The 22,885-nt window shown below is 48.3% G+C and overlaps 1 protein-coding gene across 1 annotated transcript in view; it reads right to left on the bottom strand.

Moving 5' to 3' along the window:
* Positions 1 to 22,885, bottom strand: part of LOC111845786 (teneurin-3-like) — a 301,519-nt gene that overhangs the window by 128,923 nt on the left and 149,711 nt on the right. The window contains exon 10 of the mRNA XM_072707755.1: positions 10,661 to 10,732. The gene's annotated coding sequence lies outside the window, so the exon portion shown is untranslated. The remainder of the gene's footprint in view (positions 1 to 10,660; positions 10,733 to 22,885) is intronic.

Genomic DNA, 22,885 nt, shown 5'->3' with positions numbered 1-22,885 from the left:
CTGTGACTCAGCGGTGGACAGCACTCGGCTCAGTAAATATCCAGCCCCATAAAGGGTGAAGGAGTCACATATACGACACTCTGGGATGTGCTGTGACTCAGCGGCGGACAGCACTCGGCTCAGTAAATATCCAGCCCCATAAAGGGTGAAGGAGTCACATATACGACACTCTGGGATGTGCTGTGACTCAGCGGCGGACAACACTCGGCTCAGTAAATATCCAGCCCCATAAAGGGTGAAGGAGTCACATATATGACACTCTGGGATGTGCTGTGACTCAGCGGCGGACAGCACTCGGCTCAGTAAATATCCAGCCCCATAAAGGGTGAAGGACTCACATATACGACACTCTGGGATGTGCTGTGACTCAGCGGCGGACAGCACTCGGCTCAGTAAATATCCAGCCCCATAAAGGGTGAAGGACTCACATATACGACACTCTGGGATGTGCTGTGACTCAGCGGCGGACAACACTCGGCTCAGTAAATATCCAGCCCCATAAAGGGTGAAGGAGTCACATATACGACACTCTGGGATGTGCTGTGACTCAGCGGCGGACAGCACTCGGCTCAGTAAATATCCAGCCCCATAAAGGGTGAAGGAGTCACATATACGACACTCTGGGATGTGCTGTGACTCAGCGGCGGACAGCACTCGGCTCAGTAAATATCCAGCCCCGTAAAGAGACAAAGAGGGTCTGGCGAAGAAATAAAGGAGGAAAGGACACTGACAATCAAGCATGACAGATAATAAAGCAGTGGCCCAGTGGATTTCTCAAAGAGTCATAATAAACTATTATCCGGCCTGTCTGGCAGGTCATCTCATAGTTTCAAACGAAAATGCATGTTCCTTTGTGCATTTCTACCTCATAAATTAAACCCCCCAATTAGTTTTCGTTCCCCTTTAATTATACTTCACTGAGCGCTCAGAACTAGCATGTAATACTTAGATGATCAAGTGTAACTATCAATTGGATGATGGGTCACCATTACCCATAAGCATGTGACCTATGGGGGTTGGGGCAGAGCCCAACAAAGGGAGGCATTGATCAGGCAGCCCTGCCATGCATCCCCAGATAATGACAGGCAGTAGCTCCCTGTTATGGGCCAGGTCAGACTGGCAGGACAATGAGGCCCATTATAGCCAGCGGGGTCCGGATCGCTATCCCCTGAGAGAGGCCCCACCACCTGATATGCCAGCAAAAGATACCGGGATGAGGAGGGCAGACCCTCCTCCTATCGGGGTTGGGACAAGTGACTCTGAGAGGTCCTGGAAGTTGGGGTGCAGACCACCCACTGCCAGAAACTGTGCTGGATGCACAGTTGGCTGAACTGGATTCAGGCCCTGTACATTTTTACAGCACGGAGCGTAATCAGTGGCGTGCTTCAATGACCAGCACATTCTCCTTTATTAGCAGGTAGAGGAGGTCGACAGAGGCTCACTAACAAAGAAGTGGGGAGAGCAGGATGGTGGTGGGGGGGGCGGGGCGGGGGTGGATGGTGGCACCCATATCCAGATTAGTGCTCATTATCAGACTCAGCTGTTCTCAGAATAGTCAAATTAATAATTCATGTGATTTGCCGGGTTTTGACGCCGGTGCATTTGGAGCAGAGTCCATGGAGCATTCCTGGCACCCTTCAAGGACATACCTGAGCAGGGACAGGGACAAATGTAAGGGTCTCCCTTAGATGGAAGGGTCATATGACCCCCATCCCCCCCACCCCCGCAAAGTGACGCATCTCAGCGCGTTAACATGGTATCCTGCCCTGTGAGTGACGGCAGCACAGTCACTGGAGCAGCACGCCTGCACACACCCACAGGCCCCTCTGTGTTTATCTCTGTGTTTTAATGCCATGCCCAGGCCATGTGGCTCACACAGTCTCCCGGGGGCCATGGACGGTCGCCCGGGGTAACGGTGGCCAGGCAGCCGCGAGGCGCGGTGCTTTACGAGCCAGTACGGTAGGCCGCACTGCGAGGGCACTGAGCCGGGAGAAAGGTTTTATCACTGGAAGGCTGAACCGCGGCACGACCAGACGGCAGCAGAGCGCGATCGGCGGCTAAATGCCGGCGTGTGTTTCCCATGATGGCTGGAGAGAGGGAAAGTGAGGGGGGGAGCGGCTGGCTGCAGAAACGGGCGGCGAGAAATGCCCGGGCAGGAGCAGTGACACACACTGCAGTCAGAGAATGTCACCAGGCAGGTCAGTCAAAAAACATAAAAAAAAAAAAAGGAAAACCCACACCAGATACAAAGCACTGCGCTCACAATAGTTATTTACTTCAAGTCTAGGCATAATTATCAGAAAAGAAATTAATATATTTGAGTCAGAAAAATTCATTGTGTGTTCAACAAAGCAAGCTAACAATAACAATAATAACTAAAGACATGAAGACAAATCTGAAGACCACGTGGGTAAAACTACAGATTTTTCAATCACCAATTCTGCATTTTCTTTCATTTATTATCCCCGAGTCTCTGAAATAGGGACAGTGAGTTTAGGAGGCTGATGCCACCTGCCTTGTGTGTTTTGGCATGACCCACAGCCCACGCAGATACCGGCACACGGGCGTGCAGCTCTGCACATGTGATTTTTAACCAGACAGGGCCCCTCAGCTGAGGAAAACCACGTCGGGGAAACAGGGGCCTCCCTCGAGGGCCACTGGCGTGATAGCGAGCACCCCTCCCACTTCAGGTGTGCCTGAGACGCTTGGGGGCCTTTAGCGATAAGGTGATGCCCCGTCTCCTTCCCAAAGTGAACCGGGCACCATCTGCCATCAAAGCGGCTTATCAATCATGGACATAAAGACATGGATTTTTTACTTGGACTTTATACTACATATTACAGCATGTGGGTGACATTCTCCCAGGAACACAGAGCCACAGAGATACACACTCATGACCGACGGATTATGTGACACATTGTTTAATGCCTCAGGTTCAAAGTGTCACATAGTTGAAGACAACATACTGACCTTTTCACACCAGTGTGGAACCACACCTTTAAAGACAGGCCAATGCATTTCCCCAAGCCCATATATATTTTTTATTTTATGTGTGAAAAATAAGAGAAGTTAGTGAATGTAGGAACTATTTTGTTCTATTAAAATCCATACACCAATCACTAGCAGAATCACATCGATCACTGCACAGAAGAAAATCGCCAGGGTGCTTGTGATCTTCTGCGCAGTGATACAGTTAGTGTGTGCAGTTCGTTAGATGAAAATAGTTCCTACATTGAACGGCTTACTACAAAGTCTGTGGCTTATCTTCATAACCGGGTCATGATTCCTGGTAATAGACATTGCTGTTGAATTATTAAAATGTATTTTAATCACCACAAAAATAATTATATTCGAAAGAAGCTCGACTTTTCAACGGCTGATTTGTCCAAAACTAAACAACAGAATAGCCTAGATGGATAAGTATAGCACTATAGCCCCCCTAAAACATATCTTTTTCAGTTTTGGGGCGAACTGCCCCTTTACAGAAAAAACCCTCAGATTACATACAGTCCGATCACGACTGCTGGAAAAATAAAACAAAAAAATCATGCTCGTTCCAATTTAAGATTTTTTTTTTATTTTTATCGGTAAAAAAAATACACATTTGGCACCTTGAACAAGGTCAGAGGATGATACTTATGGTGAGAGAGCGCTGCTCTCAGGGGAATAAATAAACGTAATATGAAGCAACATGTAGCGAAATGAGAAGGTGCTGATCACATACACACATCATTCTGAACTGGGTTGGGTCATAGGGATAGAGATGGGGTTTGGCTACACTCTGGGCCCGTCTCTGGACCTCCTCCTGCTGGGAACACAGCGAGAAGGACGTGGGAGGGTTAGGGTTGCCAAAGACGAGCCTTTAGCCTGAAATAGGCCGGTCCAAATGGCCCGTTTCTTCTGGAAGTTCACGGAGCAGCCAATGTGATGGAGACCATCGGCACACACGTCCCCCCAGCCAAGTCTGGGTTGGACCATGAGAGACCCTGTCACACTGGAGTCAGGGCCATGGGCATCACAGAGGCAACATCACCTGCCTTATTTATGCGGAGGGGGGGTTGAGGTGCTGTTCTGTTGCCTCGCTCTCTTTATTGTCATAGGACAGGTCAGTTTCATTCAATGCACCTTTAATAGCATTGCGTACGGGAGGGAAAAGGTGAAAACAAGGGCGGGTGTGTGTATGTCCTGTGTGCGCAGGGGGGTCACAGGTGTCTGGACATCAGAGATGACCCCAGCATGCCGAGTAACAAAGAGGGGGGGTCCATCCTGTTCAGAGACAGGAGCCAAACACATGGACAGTGTAGTCATGCCCAGGGCCTGGCACTCCTCCGGCTGTCTGGCCTTGCATGGGGGGCAGGGGGGTTAAATGCAATTACAGCACCAATAAGGCACCCAGACACATTGCAGAGGGCGTCAGTGAGAGACAGTGGCAATCTGGGCAAAGCAGCCAAACTGGTCTGACGGCTAGGAGCAGCGATTCGATGGGGGCAGTTAGGCCGCACTGACAGCAGACATGACTACTCCTCTGTCAAATTACATCCCCCCTGACAAAGGATTACCAACGTCACACTGTAGAAATGGGGGCAGGCGGTGTACTTGGAAAGCTTGGAACGTACTGCGTTGCAGCCAGGTTTGATGAGAGACGAAAGCACGAGGCTACATGTTCACAATGTCAAAAAACTAACGGCAAAAACAAACATTGGAATTATACTAATATCAACATCTAATTTAGGAAATTCAAGAGAAATCAAACAAAGTCTGGTTACGTTCATAGAATTCCCCTGTATGTACATTACCACCCAGGTGGAGACTTGTCTTTGTTTTGGAGTATTAATCCACCGAAAACGTCAGCTGGGCGATAAAATGACAACAGCTAGAGGCTGCCGAAGGGGACACTAGATGCCCAATTGACAGGCACCTGGGGAACGGCACAGAACGGAATTGAATCTGTTCATCGGTTTGTACATCTGTGCGTGGGAGTCCTCACCCCAGTGCTGGGCTGACTCGGGGGGGGGGGACGGGGGACGTGGGGGAGTCCCACCCGAGTCCCTGGCACTGATTCATCCCACACTTACGGCAGCACGTGGCGCTGGGGGCCCTGCAGCGATTACATCAAAACCCGGGGAAACATCTCTTAATGAAGGACTCTGAAAGCACATTTCATGAGGGGGGAGGGGCGGGGGCGGCACCTTGGGTGACTCTCAGAGGCCAGGGGGTCCAAGTGTGACTCGCACCGGAGGGCCCCGACCACCGGCATGAGGTAAAGCACCTAAAAATAAAGCCAGGCAGGGGGTGTACGCTGTGGCAGCGAATAACACCAGCGACGCCGTCACCGGCGTCAAGCAGCGAAATGCTCATTATCAACACAGATGCGGCATGTAAGGAAATAAATAAATAAATAAAAATTAGCCCTAAATCGAAATAATTGCAATCTGTGTACTGGACTCCATCCACAAGCCATAAGGATTGTTGTCCGTAGTTAATTAACACAGTGAAGGAGAGCCTGCTGTGAAAAATACATGTATTACAAAGCATGCATGTGCGCACATTTATATATATATATATATATATACACACACACACACACACACACACAGTGGTACCTCAGAACTCCGGATTAAATCCTAAATAGTTCGAGTTCTGATCGAATTTTCCCCATAAGAAATAATGGAAAACCAATTAATTGGTTCCCGGCCACAAAAAATTACACCTAAATATGTTTTTTTTAGCATTTAAACACAAAATTAACAGGATAAAACAAGAAGAGCATATACTGTACTAAACACATCTAAGCACATTTATCAAAACAGTAATTTGTAAAGTAAGAAAATAAATGTATCCAAACAATGTGTAAAGTTAAAAAAAAACAATGTGTCCTGCCCCGATTGTCCACTCCTTCCGTGTGCCACGCCCCCTCCTTAACCTCGTGTGGAATCCCCGTGTGATCAGCTGTTTCTGCTTGTTGTCATTAGTCCTCTGTATTTCGTCCGCATTTCAGTTTGTTTCCCCAGTCCGGTCATTGTATTGCCCGTATGCGTTTTGCCTGCCTTACAGTACCTGTAATTAAACCCCGTATTCCCCGATACCCTGACGTCTGCGCCTTTGTCTCCGTTCCGTCCCCGCTCTGCACTACAATATTATTATAATTAAATGTATTAATGGTTTATTATTAATATTAAAATAATGAATAAGAAATCTTTATTTTTAAATGTATTTTATTATATAATAATTACTGTTACTGTCTATCATTGTCTAACTGTCTAAATATATGTATTCAGCTAGTGTAAACATGCACGATGCTATCACAGCGAATGTGAGGCTGAGACTGAGGCGTTACCCTTTGTTTCCGCTGAAAGACGTGTCGCGTGACTCATTTCCCCATGCGTACAAGTTATCTTAGGTTGGCGTTCACGGTTTGACTTCTGAGATTCAGATCTAGCTCTAGGTAATTTTTTTTCAAACTGGTTGGTTCGACTTTTAAGAAATTAGAATTCTAAGTTCAGTTAGAGAACTGAGGTACCACTGTATGTGTGTGTGTGTGTATATATATATATATATATATATATATATATATATATATATATATATATATATATATATATATATATATATATATAAATATACACACACACAAAAAATGGAGTTCTTTGTTGGTTTCCAAACTTATTAGAAGAAGCACGTGACTGAGGTGCTCCAGCTGGCATGTTACGGTCTGTGCGATTGGCCCAAAAAAAGAAAACAACAGACACGGTAACAAGGTAAAACAGACTGGCCCACAGACACAGCTGTGCAGGAAATGGCGGAGGAGCTGCACGCTCCATGTGTCTTTAATGGGGGTAGCAGGAGCACACAGGCCGTAGCCATAGTGTTAGGTTCCCTGCTCCCAGGCAGGTGTGCACTACACACTGCAAATCAGCACGGCTCGGCCGACAGACTAGCGCTTCGGCTCTTATATATACTATGGTGGTTAGGTAGCAATGTTTTTAGATGAAGTCATGAGGTTAACTGAGTGTGTGTCTGTGTGTGTTATCTGTGTTACCGTGGATTTCAGCTTGCGGCCATCGTCCAGAGAAATCGCGAATGTTTTAGAATGACTGCCCCCGGTGTGTGGGAGGCCACCCAGGGCGCCGTCACGCAGCACATGTTCCAGTTAACTGCCACGCTGAGCGCAGAGGCAGGTCTTGAAAACAGATCAGCGTTTAAACCTCTGAGACAGCTCATCTCCAGGTTCACCGCCACACACAGCCCAATGATGCACACTGCCATTGCTCATATTTTCTGTATCTTCTTTATGTCATCACAAAAACATCATTGGTCATACAGGTAGTGCTCAACTTTACGAGCTAATTCATTTCAGATTATCTCTCGTTAACAGAGAACTCGTAAAGTGGGAGGTATTTTACCCTAAGAATGTTATAAAAGTGATGACTTTGGTTCCAGCCCAAAAATATTTTTCATAAATATTTCACAAATAAACAAAGGAAACACAAACATACTATAACAATTAACATTTACTTAAAAATATATGCACATTTAAACAAAGAGCACTTCTTTGCTATAATTGTAACGTTCACAGTCAATTTTGGTCACTTTGATTTTCAGCAGATGGGGTGGTTTTTTTCTTCCTGTATCCCAATCTGAGCAGGTGGAGATCGCTCACAGCAGTACGTAAAAGGAACCTGGTGTATTAACGGGATCGTGAAACTAAATGGCACAAATCGGGCACCATCGAAAAAAATGTGGCGTGAACTGTAATTCTACGCATGTCCAAATGTGCAAGCTACAAGTCGGGCATGCAGAGTCAGATATTTTGCAAAGCAAAGTTATCTAAAAAATTAGTCGGGCAACAGACAGCGTTTTTGGGCAGTGCATGTTGAGTTACGTGCAAATTAAAAAAATTTAATTTAATTTTTTGCCACAGAAAATTCTCGTAAAGATATGAACTCGTAAATCAGGAGCTCGGAAAGCGAGAACTACCTGTACATTATTCTATTCCCAGGAAAGCACCGAGTATTTGTCTATAATAGACAAACTCTTCTGACTTGAGGATGTGAAAAACACGTAGACTAAAATCATTAACATGTTTATTATTCATTATAGCTGCTATCTAAAGAACAGCTGACTAAGAGGGCCGCCAAGCCTACTGATGGTGTAAACGAGAATCATCGTATCCAAGACAACACGTTCCTGACTACGGGTGATCCTCAGTGGTCCTGTGGATCGGTTCGATTCGGCTGTGTCCCAGCTTATGGAGGCTGCCGTGCTAAGCTGGTGAAAACAGCAGGTTGTCTACTTATCTCCTGGGCTCAGCGCTGGCCCAGTCCAGAACATCAGAACGATCACGCACAGCCCTGCCGCGTGGTGTCTTCAGGGATTTTGGATGGACAGACAGTCTTAATGCAGACACAGCCCAGGACCTTAAACTACTCTGTAAAGACACTTATGTCGCATTATGCTCTATTGTACAGATCTACTAATACCCCCCATCACTCTCACACTTACCCTGGGGTCAAACTGACCCCAAAGGCAACATGTCAGGTGATTTTTCATTGTAGGAAATTATTGTAGGAGTGTGTGAGATTTAATTTGCATGCAGACACCTTAATGTAAAGTGCACCTCATTACGCTACTGTAATCAGGTTAAAAGTCAACATTAGTCGACCAGAGTCGGTGTAACTCGAGGCTTTTAACAACCCGAGAGGAGAGCAGGTTATTTTCACACAGGAATCTGGGGACTCTTATGATCCAGTCATCAATGAAATCCTCTTCTGGTTCCTCTGCGTTCAAGACTTTTGATGCTGCCACCGTCGGCTCTTTTGCTCCTGTAGCCATCCTGACCATGAAGGGCGCAGCCTGGCAATCGACAACATGCCTGACAGAAAGAGGAGACGACTTGCTCCATGTTTGCAATGTGACCCAGCACCTTTGAACATTGTTAGGGGGTGTTATATGGTGGGGGGGGGCTTTCAGACTTTGGAAACATCGCAGTGACTCACTGAACACACAGCGTCAGGCAGGTCAGGTGGGGGGGGCGTGCTCCCTGTGATGCCCGGATTATCCCCATTTTTGGACGCCTGTTTACAGAGGTCCAGTGGATCCGTCTCAAAAATGTAGCGTCCCCCTCCAGCCCAGATGCTTCGGACAGAACGGCCTTCCCCCCACTGCCGTGATGTCCGGCGGTGCTGTCCCCACTGACCCCGCACTAAACTGTGAAAACAATGCCCCCTTGCTTTCCTAAAGTAAGAGCAGGGTATCAAAGAGCAGAAAAATCCCACCGTGATGATTTTACAGCCTTCGGGGGCCATCAAACTCCAGACTATGTGGATTTAGTGGGACTTTGCCGGAATCCCAAAGGTCAGTGCACCAGGGGCGTCACCAAACCCAAATGGCAAGATATTTAATAGGAAATTAATCTTTCGCTGCGCCCTAGAGGTGCTCAGCCCCACCAAAGTGTACCAGGAGGTCTCTAATATTCTGCCCCAGCAATGGGAAAGCCAGAGTTACAGATGTAAAGAGAAAACTTTTGCCTGGAACAGCTCCCCCCAATCGCAGCCCACGGGGCAAACCTTTTTCACCTTATGGGGGATCGTTTGCGGTTCCTTGAACATGTGTAGCTAAAATACCATACAGCGTTGCCATACAACAGGACCGCATGTCAGACGCCTATCTTCCATACAGCCACCAGACCATTTTGATTCGCATTGCTTTCAAGCCATTACTGTACTGTGGGCATCAGTGGCATGTAAGAGAGCACCACAGAGAGCCCCGACTTCATATAAACTACAGTACGCAATTCATCATATAAGCCTCACTGTACACTTCGCTTCCCATAAGTTGGAGTTCCTATTTAGAAATGTGTCATGAATCTTCACCCCTTTAATGTCGCAGTAACATAAATTAATCAGTAAATATGGCTTTTGCTCCCCAGCTAAAAGCACTTAACGGATTCTGAGAATATTTTCTAAGTCTCATATAGACTCAAAACTGCACAGACTGATTGACTACATACAAGTGGGACCATCTTTCCAAACTGTTTTCAAAAAAATTAATCCGATTAAACAATTGGTTTGCAAAAATATGAAATTAAGGACATGGGGCTGTGTGACTGTCAAATTATTAATCTTTGCCCTGGAAATGAGACAAAGCACGACTGAAGACTATAAGCAGGCAGGATATGTAACTTCACAGGATGCATACACCAAAAAAACACACATGTATGGAGAAGCATGCTCTGCAGGTACATCCCTCATCATGCAGACTGTGAAATGCATTTTTTTTCCCCCACTGGCTGGGTGTGACTCATTGCATGAACGAAACAGCAGAAACATGTGAAGTGGAGATTGCATTAAAATTCCCATCCTTTTTTAAGCGCCCATGACACAGGGTTCCGACTCGTCGTCCCGTGGGCGTAAACACACTGGTTTAGCTGCCAGGCTAGGCTGGCCTGGGGTGACTGGGCACTCTCCGGGTCATCGCTCACACCCGGCTGAGCAGAAGTCTCTCTTTCAGCATATATCTCCAAGGTGAAATCACTCATAAAACCGTGTGCCTCTCATTGATAATTAATATGCAGAGACGGATGTGATATATCTTCTCACAAGGTCGGCTGGTGGCCACGCATGATTAATTAAGCATTCATCTCTGATGTCGTGGTCATTACCTCAAAAAAAATGTCTGATTGCTGCAAGTCTTACGGCCGGGTGCTGGAGATCAACCTCATGGCTGCTGGAGTCTTGAGGGGGGGCAAAAACATTAAGTCACAGGAAAATCTTAAATCGTTATTCATTAAACTAGGCAGCCCCCTGTCTTGCATCCAGCATGCGAGCCAGACTTAGGAGCAAATATTGTTACAGAAATTATTTTATGCGATCTTTGCTGCGGCGCCAGAGAGCTTCTCCTCCAAATGCTGAAACGCTCATACAAGATATAAGTTTCGGGCCCTGGGATGTCATGCCGATGCTAATGAGTCATTCTCAGCAGACCTTTGCTTTTCTGGCGCGCACAGAAGGGTGTATTTACACACTCACTGCTCGCTTTCAGCCGGCGACCATCTTGGAAGCCGCCCAAATGGCGCATCAAGCTTCAGTGGATGACCGGGGGCCCCCACGTATAGAGCAGGCGTGCGACGGGCCGGGCACGGGCAAGCCGGGCTGCTCCGCTGCAGGGAGCGCCTGCGCAGGCCCCTTCCTGCTGATGAAATAAAGCCTCTGCACTCTCCTCCTTCCTCTGAAATGGTTCCCAGCGCTGAGATCTATCAAGGCCGGGCAGGAGCCCGTTACCTTTTCATAACAGCCCATTTATGAGCCACCCAGCCGAACGCAAACAACGGGCCGCTCCCATTCACCTGGAAGCGAGACAGAAGAGTGCTGTCCTGGGGAAAGAGAGCCCCTCCCCCTTCATAATGAAACATACCACAATGAAATAAGCACCTCTGCCAGTGCCCCTCCCCATTCGTGTGTCCCTGTGCTCAGCTTCCAGCCGCATAACTGCAGGCAATGCAGCGGGGAGATAAACTCCGCTCACACTGAGACCGCAGGAGAAAACAACCGGGGGGGGGGGGGGGGGGGGCTCAATTGGGCCGTAAGGACCAGAGAAACATGGATACCAGAATATCCTCCACCAACGCAAAGAAGGCGCATGTGGATCCGAGCCCCGAGGTGACCTCACCCGGCATGCTGACCTGGAACACGGGCCTTAATTCCCCTAAACCTCAGACAGATTCATCGTTTTTTTTTTTATTTCAGGAACCATGGGGTGAGCTGATGAAGAGATTATGAGGCCGTCTGTATTTTTAATAGTTTGTAAGCGACTCTAAACATGCACAGATGTTGTTGGATGCCGTGTGGTTGGGAATCTCCAAGGTCAGCCACTTGTCTCCTGAGTCACTCGGAGCTTCTCCTCCTTACAGAGCAAAATACAAGATGACTATAAAGATACAGACACTGAATCGCATAAGAAACTATGAGATTACTATGAGGAACTGGTTCATCCTGATTAAGGTGAGAGATAGAGTCAGTCCAAAGGTTACTAATGCCCCAGCTGAGCTGATCGGAAGGAAATCTCTCAGGTTTACTGTCTGGAGGAACTTGCCTGTTAATCTGAGTATGTTCATGCGTTAAGACCTAAGTCAGCAGCTGCAAAGTGCCAAATATTTACGGAAGTGCAAAACGGCACCTTCACCAAGGCTGTGCCCCCATCCAGAGTGTCCATCTGTTGTGGGGAGAGCTTACAACGGCCCCTTGGAATTCGGTCCAGCCCGACACCCGGCAGTTCCCCTTTCAGCCCAAAGTCTCAGGGGCGGCGATGAACTGTGCCCTGTATCAGGGCTTCCTCTCAACCGGCACTCGCTCCCCATGTCAGACACACGTTTAAATGAATAACCTTAGGGAAGAAACACACACTCCACCCTCTGTTAGTTATGGCTGATCGCACTGTGTTTTACCAGGGTATGACCCTGACGGTGTGACACACCTCAGCTCAGAGAGAGCAAACGGCCGCTTTCCACGCTTTCTGCTACGGTCGGGTTATCCACCAAAAGAAAGACCGCGCAGCTCAGACAGGAAACGCCTCGTGTCAGCAGGGAGGGAAACAGCAGACGGCCGAATGGCCGCGGTAACATTGACATTCGCTCACCGGTTTGTGTTGACCTGCACCTGGAGGGGCACCTTCACGCTCACCTTCCAGCACTTTCCCACGGCCGGGAACCATGAACCCACAAACCACCTGTGGAAGGAATACTTTCAGTAACGAGGCAGAGGCCTGCTGAAATCAAGGCAGCCCCAATGACATGGCGGTATAGATAGATTTCCTGTCCAGAGATGATGCCAGTGGCCTCCTTGTAAGGAGAACCCTGACGAGGCTCTCTGCGCACTTCGGCGCCGGTTACTGGGCTCTCAGGATTTTCAGAGGAATGGGGAAGCTCCATTTCCCCGGCATTAGGCGCCTGAACCTGGGTGGGTCAGCTGAGGAGCGGGCTGTCAGTCCCCTTACTGAGGCCAAGTGCTGCAGCGTGCTTGCACTCGTGATCCGGGTGTCATCATGCCATTGTTTTTAAATTGCCCCCCCGTGGCAGATGGTGCAACTCGGCAGTTATGAGGACTCTGCCAGCAACCGGAAAGTGGGATCCGTCCACCAGGGGTAAGAGTGAGTATCGCCCTGGGAAATTAGCGGCCCGCTACACCTCACCACCTCAACAAAGCTCCTCATGCGGTGACTGACCCCGAACTGGAATTCCTTCACCAGTGTACTGAGGAGGCCTGTTGGAGTGACAGAGGTGGTTTTGGGTCCGTGGCTGCCTCTCTTTGTCCTGGTTTAACCAGTTTGAATCCCATGGCCTCTGGATCTGTCTAGTCATCTTTAACACAAAATTAAAGATTAAAATGAAATGCTTTATTTGCCATTTGAAAAAGTATGAGGACGGGTACATTGGAATTCTTCTCTCCATCTACTCCAACTTGCTCTCCATAGCCCAGGGGTCAGAGCTCAGGCTCAGCCAGCGTGCAGCTCCCCTGTAGCTGAGGGTTAAGTGCCATGCTCAGGGGCCTATGGACAAGTGAGTATTCTGCAGAGGCGAAGACTGAGCCTGCTGAGCCACTCACTGCCCCGGAAAAAATGCAAAAAACACACACAGAAAAAACAAACGAAACATGAAGGTGACGGCCGAGGGCTGACAGGGCGTCTAATTCCAACCGGAATGACAGCAGGTCCTGATGAGGAGCTCAGGTAGGAGCTGAGAAACACAAGCCCTGCAGACCAGCCACAGAGCTCTGCTTTCTCAATCAAGCGCCAACGCCACCTTTCACAGCAAACTTTGTCATCCAGCTCAACCAACTAGAGTGTCTACCTGTGTTCAGTCCCATGGTGAGAAACAAGCAGGTAGGTGGGGAGAGGGTGCGGTCATGCGGACAACAGCGTGCCTTAAATAAAGGGGGGCCTCTTAAGTGACACTGCATGCCAGGTGAAGCTGGTTTAATGAGTGTTGTCTGGGAATAAACTGTAAACAAAAAAGCCATGATAAAACACGCCTGTCCACATCTGCAGATTGACTGATTGAACGCAAGCATGCCAACCGATCACTGGGGTGTGTAAACATGAGCAGCTCCAAAGACACAACCCAACATGGAACAGCTTGTCAGAGTGAGAGATCTCACCCCTCACTCCAAACGGACCCCCTCCGTTATAAAAAAGCCAGTGATTTAAAAGGCGTATTCACAACTGCACAACTGGCGTATTCTACCAAGGTGTGGTGAGCTCCATCAAGCCACGTAGAGGTGATACAATGTAAAGAAGCACTGGCCAACGGAAACGGAGCCTTGCTTCAGCGCGATGCCGCACTGTATTCTGGGACATGGTTGCTGGCTTTAATTGTGGTGACTCCACAGCCTGACCCATTGCTGCCGAGGCGACTGGCTGACTGATTGAAGCAGCGAGCAGAGGGGCAATTATACCCTAAATGACATCATAAATCACGGCTCCTGACGCTGTGAGCGGATGAGCCAACGGCGGGCTGCGCTCAGAGGTGATGTCACATGGCGGCTGACACTGGAAAAATGTGTAAATAACCAGAGAGGGAAGAAAACGCGACTCAATCAGTCATTCAAATTACAAGGCGCCATCTGGCGGAAGTCGCCGAGGACAATGGCTGTCAGAGGAGCCTCTGGGTCAGAAGGTACAGGGCGAGGAGTCCCTTACACACAATACAATTCACACGTTGTGGGGATGAAGAGGAGAAACAAGCTAATTCCGGGCCTATGGCTCAAGCGGAACGAGCTCCGCTAAGCTGAGGCGATAACGTGTGGTTCGGAGTAAAGAGGCAGGCAGGATGCAGGAGACGTGGGAACATGTCTGGCATAACGAAGCCGCACGTGTGAGCTGTTCCCACGCCTCCCGGAGCCCCGCGACAGCTGACGACTCGCGACGCATCAGCGCGCGGCCCGCTAACGACGGGGCCACTAACGATGTGCCTTCGTTGAGCTGCTTATGCCGCTTAGCAGATGGTTGTGAGTGCCGCACCGCCAGAGCCTCGTCTGCGCCCATCTTTCCGACCTGCGTCTTTGCCCGGGTAGCTGAGCTTTTGCTCCCTGCTCCCACTGCCAAACGAACGCCGGTGACACTGGAGATTTGAAACCACGGCCCGCTCCGTTCCTTAAGTGCTACTCTAGACAAAATATGCACAATAAAGAAAGTCAGCCTTAGCAGGACATAATGACCAGAATGACTCCAGATGAGAGAGAAGACCAGGGTTTAGCCAGACAAAAAACATGACATAACCAAACACTAACACCCGTCTTGTGACTCTACACTCAGAAGGACACACTTCACTGTGACAAGCCAAGTGCACTTTTCAAGTGTGTTTTATTAACTTGTTGACGCTGCGTTATTCTGACAGACAATCCGGATGTGTGTGGGAGGGGCCCCCCCAAAAAAAGGATATCATGTGATTGTAAGTAAGACCGAATTCATTACAGAGGTGAGCAATTTCTGAATGTGCCCTTGTGTCGATCTGATAAGCTAACCACAGCGGGAGGACAGTGAGGGGAGAAGAGCAGGTGGGCGGGGGGAGCTCCGTGCGGGTGGTATCTGTGCCTCGGAATTGTGGGTACAATGAACGACCTCCGGGACTGAGCTGATGGACTAGGCCGAACCAATCAGGATCAAGTTCTGCCGTGGAAACGGGCAGCCGGAGGGGAAGGATGTGATGATTTCCTGGGAAATTTCCAATGTAAAACAGCGGGGTCGTCAAGCGGGTATCACGGCGCGCCGGCATCCACAGCACCCGAACGGCAAGCAAATTTGCCGCTCTGTCACGCCGGGTGCGGGTGGGTGACACGCTCGAATACGGCCAGCGTTACGATGAAGGCGGGGATGGGAAAATGGGGTCACTGGGAATGGAGAGGGATGGGCTGAGGCGGAAAGTGGAAAAAGGAGAACAATAACTGCGAAAGTCATTTTCATTAAACGACCAAACACATTATCAACTAATTAATTTTGGGGATATTTATTCAAAAACAAGAGTGTCCCGCTGTCTAGAAAAGTGGATCTAAAACAGAAGTGTGCAGGGAAAGGCCTGGCAGCAAGTGTTCATTAAAGATAATGGGCTAGAGAAGACCATCCATCAGTCAGGCGGATGGGGCCAATGGTACCTGGGCGGGACCACATTAAAACCGCATCACGTGACGGGAGCCATCGCCAACGCCGGGGCTGTGAAACACGGACCGGCGGCTCAGCGGCAAACGGAAGGCACCTGCCCTAACGCACTCCTGTGTGGACGGGGAAAAAAAAAGCCTTGAATTGGGTGGGAATCACAAAGTTTCCCAGGCTGGGGAAATGTATTGAAATAGTGAAAAGGGTGGGAGGCCATTTGGGGAGGGAGGGGGGCCATGTTATTCAGGGTTAACCTACGAGGGGTCAGCTGAGGAGCGAGCCCCTGCTCCAGCAGAGAGCTAATGAAATGGCGGAATGGACTTAGCCAGTGGGAGAGAGATGCCCTGGGCGGCCGGCAGCTCGTTAGGGCCGGACGGAGTGCGGGGCGGCTGCAGACAATGCCGGGCACCTGGCCTCCGTGGGACCACCGGGAAGCACATGAGGGGGGGGGCACCAAAAGCACTCAGAAAAATTAAACTTGGGGCTTACAAGGAGCACTTAACGTGAGCGACCTCGGCCCCAGGGCCACTGGGAAAGTTGGGGGGCCGCTCTAATCTGATACTAATTTTGTTTTTTTTTTTCCTTTCTTTTACAGGGAGAGTGCCACCCAGAAACCCCACCATCCCCCGAAGCACGGCCGCTCCACCTGGACCCTCAGACCAGGATGGTGGGGTGGGGGCAGTGCAAAGGCACACAAAGGGGTGTCCTGACAATGAGCTTCGTTGATTAAAAAAAAAAAAAAAAACAGCGAGGGATCAGGTTACTGTTGCCCTTGGCTCTGGAGGGCCGAGCGTTTCAGTCTCCTGTCTTTAAGTGTGGCCGCTTCTCTGGCAGCGACAAGAAATCCAGAGGATGAAACGGGGGGGGGCAGTGGGGGGGCCTGGAGCACAGGAAGCAGCCTTATCGGTTCAGATAATCAGGAGGAGAAAGCGATGCTGTGTCGAACAGACAGCCGCACTCCCGCGGCCCCTCCCACTACCAGCCCGGCGGCTGTCTTTGTTCTGCTGCGTAAGAAAATATGCAAAAGAGAAACACGAACACGAACTCATTTGTCGGGGAAAAAAAATCGAAGCCATTTGACCAACAAAGTGCACGGCAGCTCACGGATGGATCTAGCTGACGTTCGGCGGTTCTATATATATAGGACCAGGCGTGCCTATGTGCACACACACCGACACGCAGGCAGAAAAATGCAAGATAGGCCAAAGCCGTCTCCCCAACAGATGACGGATGAGCCAAACAGAGTTTTGGATGGGAAAAATCGCTAAACGCGCTGGAGTTTCAGCATTCCGTCACCACCACAGAGGCTGTACCCGCTTAGTCACGGGGCCAGGATGAACGACGGGTCTCTGGCCGGGCAGAGCTTGGAAGGTTAGTGGGTCACGTTACAAGGCGCCAAGAGGTGAAGCTGGGAGGAGGCGGGGTGAGCCTCCGGCAGGGCCATTCGGACCAAAACCGGAGCGGGCGCCATCGAGCCGAGCCGAAGACGGGCCGAGGAGCGGCGTCCCTCTGCCGGCGTTATTCATGTGCAGATCCTCGGCACGCTGTGGCCCACTCGAGCCATTTGATGGCTTTAAGAGCGCGGCCCAGCCAGCAGCACGTCTGCGAGGCCCTTTGTCAGGGGTTAGCGAAGCTCTCCAGAGGCGGCCACTCTGAGGACTGGCCACATTGCACCGGCCGCCTCGCACCCTCATTTATTCGGCTCGGCATTCGGCTGAAGCTCCGCAGCCGGCCGGAAGGCCCCTCTCAGGACGCAGAGGCTGCTGCAGTAATCCACAGCACTTTCAGATTTGAACACCCCCACCCACCCGGGTTTGTCATGTTTAATTTTTCTTCTTGCTCGTTCTCCTCCCCCCCAACTTTAGAATACAGCGTTTAGTCACACTATAAATATAACGGGTAATTAATCGTCAGTTTGGACAGCAAGCCACAGGACTCACATGCTGTTGAAGTTGCATGGAAGGTGGGGCGGTGCTGGAGCTGGACCAGTCTCCTATTATCTGTCAGGTGGGGGGGTGGGGCTGGCATCATGGGAGACAGAAATGCATGAATCACTCTATCGGAGATGCTGATAGTCTGAGAGGTGTGTGTGGAACGAAGGGGTGTGTGCTATGCGGCCTCGCGGTCATGAGAGGGCCTAGGCAATGCCGGCGAGGGGCTTCCCTGCTGCAACGGCGAAGGGGGTGGGGCTCCATGACACCACAAGCACGTAACCACAGGGACGCCGAAGCCGCGCTGCACGCACACACGCCCATGTGAACACGCGGCTCTCGCCACCCCTCAGTAACTAATGGAATGTAGGTCAGGAGCAACCAAGATCCACAGCAGAAACCAAGGTGAGCCATTTGTTTGCTCGGCGCGCACACAGGTCACAACATGTGCAAGTATTACAGGGTGCTTCGGACATGCTGCTTCATGGGGAACATGACAGATGTGCTCGTTCCCTTTACATTACAAAGAAGCCATCAATTATGGCCAACGTTAAATATAGCGATAAACTGTATAATTACAAAACAATATTCTAATGAGATTTTCTATTAATTACTTTGCATCTCATTACTGAGAGTGTGGTTCCTTTGAATATTCTGTGGTCTGAATTAAGTATTACAGTGTCCACATTTTTTTTTTTTATTAGAATTACACTGTATGATTTTACTGCAAGGCTGCAACTATGTTCCTGACAAGGACACCATTTCATCCAGATTTTGAGAAATCATTCATTTTTACTTTATAATTCCTGCTATTTACTGATTTATCTGTGCACTATTATCTTATACTTTAGTCAATCATTGCTATTAATTATTTTTTTTTAAATACTTAAGACCAAACGGACATTTTGCTTTTTGGATCAACATTAAATTTGGATGAACTTTAAAGACCATTTTTTACACCTGATGAAAACATCCCCCCCACACCACAAATCTACCAGCACTCACAGTCATTTACCATGATCTGTATGTGAAGTAACTTTGCACACAGTTTCCTTGCTGATTTATGCTGCTGGATGTTTACTGAAGACACAAAGGCTGAACACCTCGCCTGAAAGGTGGCTTCTCCCTGGGCTAATATTCAGGCAAAAATTCACCCACAGTCACATACCTAAACACCCCAGAACTTCATGACCGAGTTCAACTGAGGCTCAGAGCAGGGTGGGGCTGGTCAACCAAATATTAATATACAATACTATTTTGTGCGCTTGGCTTAACTTCAGCTAGAGGCCTGGGGCTTCCATGATCCATGTTAAAATTCTGGAATGTCTGGTGTTTATTTTAAAATTCTGTAATGTTTAGTTGTCTATGTTAAGATTCCAGAATGTTCTTCTGCCTATGTTACGATTCCAGAATGTTCTTCTGCCTTTGTTAAATTTCTAAAATGTTCTGGGGTTTTTGTTTAAATTCCAGAATGATCCTGTGCTAAAGTTAAAATTCTGAAATGTCCAGGTGTCTCATTTACAATTCCATAATGTTCCAGTGCAAATGTTAAAATTCTAAAATGTTCAGGTGTCTGTTTTACAATTCCAAAATGTTCCAGTGCAAATGTTAAAATTCTAAAATGTTCAGGGTGTCTGTTTGACAATTCCAAAATGTTCCAGTGCAAATGTTAAAATTCTGAAATGTTCAGGTATCTGTGTTAAAATTCCAGAATCTTCCTGTGTCTGTGTTAAAACTCAGAAACGCTGAGGGTCCTGTATAAAATCTCCAGAACACCCTTGTCAAGTCGTTCTCATTGTTGTTGCTGATTGTTGTTTTGTTGCTGCGTTGCTTTGTTTTTTTTTCTGGCACTTTAAATTAGTTTTATTTTCCTCCAGATGGTGGGATTAAATTACATAAATGCTGTCAGCAAGACTAATTCTCAGCTGCATTCGCCTTCATCCACAGAAGCCCCCTCAGCTCTCCCCTAATTTGGTTACCGGTGCCACACAGCTGTGCGGCCCACCATCTAACACAGCGTGTGTTTGATCCCCTGAAAAATAAACGGGGCCTGAAACGTAAGAGGTAAGTTAAGGCGAAATGCTCTGCCTTGGCAGAACTCCAACCATTGCGATTATAATAAGTGAGCAACTGTGTACAATTACAGCATTTAATTATGTGCCTTAATCCCGAGACAGAAGATTTGGCTACATTCTTTTTGGCTTTCTGTTGGTATATAGCTAGACGTATATACCATATTAAAGTAGATTCTATGTACGTCTCACAAAGAAATATAGGTGAGGGTATTTCATGCACACGATTGATGCTGAACTAAATATGCTTAAATAGACATTTAATAAAACACAGAATAAAGACTTAGCGTCTTAGTGTACTCATAGAAATACACACAGTAAATTGTAATTACATGTCCTCCGATGGCTTCTGGTTACAGCCCGGCACACAGACCCTGTTCTTAAGGCTCACAGTCAGCCCCGCCACTGCGGAGCAGCGAGTTCAGCTGACAGCCAAGAAAGCCCCGAGAGCTCCGAGGCTCCGAGGCCCCGAGGCTCCGAGGCCGGCATGAGGCGCAGCAGCTACGTTAATATTAACAGGAGATCAGCATTAGGGTCCAACAAAGTGCAGGCTCACGTCTGCTCTTAACCAATGTAAAAACCGCTTTTTAGGACGGTTAACACGTTAAATGGGAAACATAAGCCGGCCCCTAATCTGAGCCTCACCATTACAGTTTGGAGAAACAGCAGAGAGTCCAAAACGAACAGTGAAAATAACAGTGACGCCCTGTATTTCAGCCCCTCAGTTCTCCACAATTTATACATTTCAGTCATGTGGATTTGTTTATCACAAGTGCCTTAGATGACTGAAAATTTTACATCTATAAAGATCCATTCATTTTTTTTTTCCCTCATAAACAGATGGAGGCCCGTGTCAGCGCGCGTGAACCCGATCAGGGAGGCGGCGGCTGACGAGCGCGGCGTGATTTACACTATGCGCCGGCTCATGCTGGAGCGCGGCTATTAGCCCCCATTTAGCTGCTAGCCGTCAATCAGCAGCGCGAAACCTGAAAAAAGCCACTGTGCCGCTTCGCCACATAACATCAGAGCGGCATGCCGATGCACCCTGATTACCAATGGAGGACAGCCAGAGAACAGGCTACAAAGATGTTTTGATCATATCTAGCCCCCTCCCCCCCACTGAGAGCGACGAGGTCTTAGCTTCCTGTAATTCATGCAAACTTATTGTACACAGCCATTGCGGTCAAGGGAACAGCAGGCCGGCTCTGGGCAGCTTTTGGGGGAAAAAATATCTCCTTCTGCTGGGGGGCTAGATGGCCTGTAATCAGCTGAAATTACAGGTGGAGGGGTGCGGATGCCAGAAGAGTGGGCCTGTTTAATGCAGATGAGGAGTCAGTGCTTGAGAAGGACACCGGTGTCAGCTGCTCCCACCATGCCGTAATGCTCAGTCCCAGCCCCGCTTATTTTCATTATTCCAGAGACGCAATTAAAAAGTTTAACTTACGACCATAAGGCTGTAAGTTCAAATTTCCGCACCGAACGGACACCTAAAAGACCCCAGCTACACATATAATAAAAAATAACAGGTTCTGCATAAACAGATCAAGCGTAAAGCCGCATTCTCACCCACCAGGTACATAAATAATAATTATGAACTATTTTCCCCCCGTTTCTCTCACAAGTCGCCATTAGGGTTTTCACCTGAGCGCCTCAACGCCACCAGCGACTCAATGTGGCGGAAAACTACAGCATTTCAGTTAATAGGCATCAAAGAGATGGCAATTACTGCAATTATTTAAATACTGATGACTGGCAGATCCGGGGTTAGAAGCCATAGATGCACAGGGATGCCTCGCTCGGAACGGGAGGCCGCGTCCGGCCACAGGCCTCTCCGCATTCCCATCACGGAGCCAAATGGAAGGCAGCCGGGGCTCCTGCTCCTCGCGGAGGCCACGCTCACGAGGCGAGGCATCGGATCCGGCAAACAGAACCATATCCTTTCCATAGTTTGACAGGCGGCATAATTTAGGACACTGCAAGGGATTTTAAGGTTTTTTAAACCCAGGACGATATTTTGAGGATACTGTCACTGACGGAAAAATAGAATATATAAACATACAAAAGTTAAACAGGGATTATCTTTATTTATAATAATGCTAAACACTGTTCTTTCAGAAACTGGATCTCATGCATGGACAGGCACTCCTGCAAAATGGAGAAAAATCATTTTAAAGGTCTCACAAATCACTAAAGTGGCAGCGGAAGCAAAATCCCGGGAAATGGGGTGACGATTCAGTCCACTTAATTACCTGTCCTAATTACCTGTGCTGTAGGGCAGACTTGTTACGTTCAAGTCATCAGTGCTTCCACTCAGAACAAGAGAAAATAAAAACACAGGGATACACTGTGTTGCGGGGGCTACTGTATTTAGAGAAGTGTGGGCCAGTCCCACGGACTAATAAAAACATGGAGCGTGCCACTGTGCTTTCTGGCTTTTAACCATACCAGAAACTTATGTTATTTCAGCAGAACATAAGAAAGCAGAGCAACGGAAATATAATGTAAGCGTGTGGCTGGGGCAGTGTTGCAGAGTCGGACCAAATATAAGATTCGCAGTCAGAGGAACCCTCTTCAAACGCACCAAGAAACATAAAATGCAGCAGGTTTTCTTTGGCTGGTTGGTTTGTTTTTGTTGTTCAAACAAAAAAAAATCAAAATCAATAATGTTCAAAAATTCACTGGATGCATGCACATCACACAGAAGGGGCATGATATCAACTTGTTTATTATATATGTTAG

Source organism: Paramormyrops kingsleyae, chromosome 25, assembly GCF_048594095.1.
Source record: "Paramormyrops kingsleyae isolate MSU_618 chromosome 25, PKINGS_0.4, whole genome shotgun sequence".
Taxonomy (NCBI): Eukaryota; Metazoa; Chordata; class Actinopteri; order Osteoglossiformes; family Mormyridae; genus Paramormyrops; species Paramormyrops kingsleyae.
This window is presented reverse-complemented; position numbering and strand designations above follow the sequence as displayed.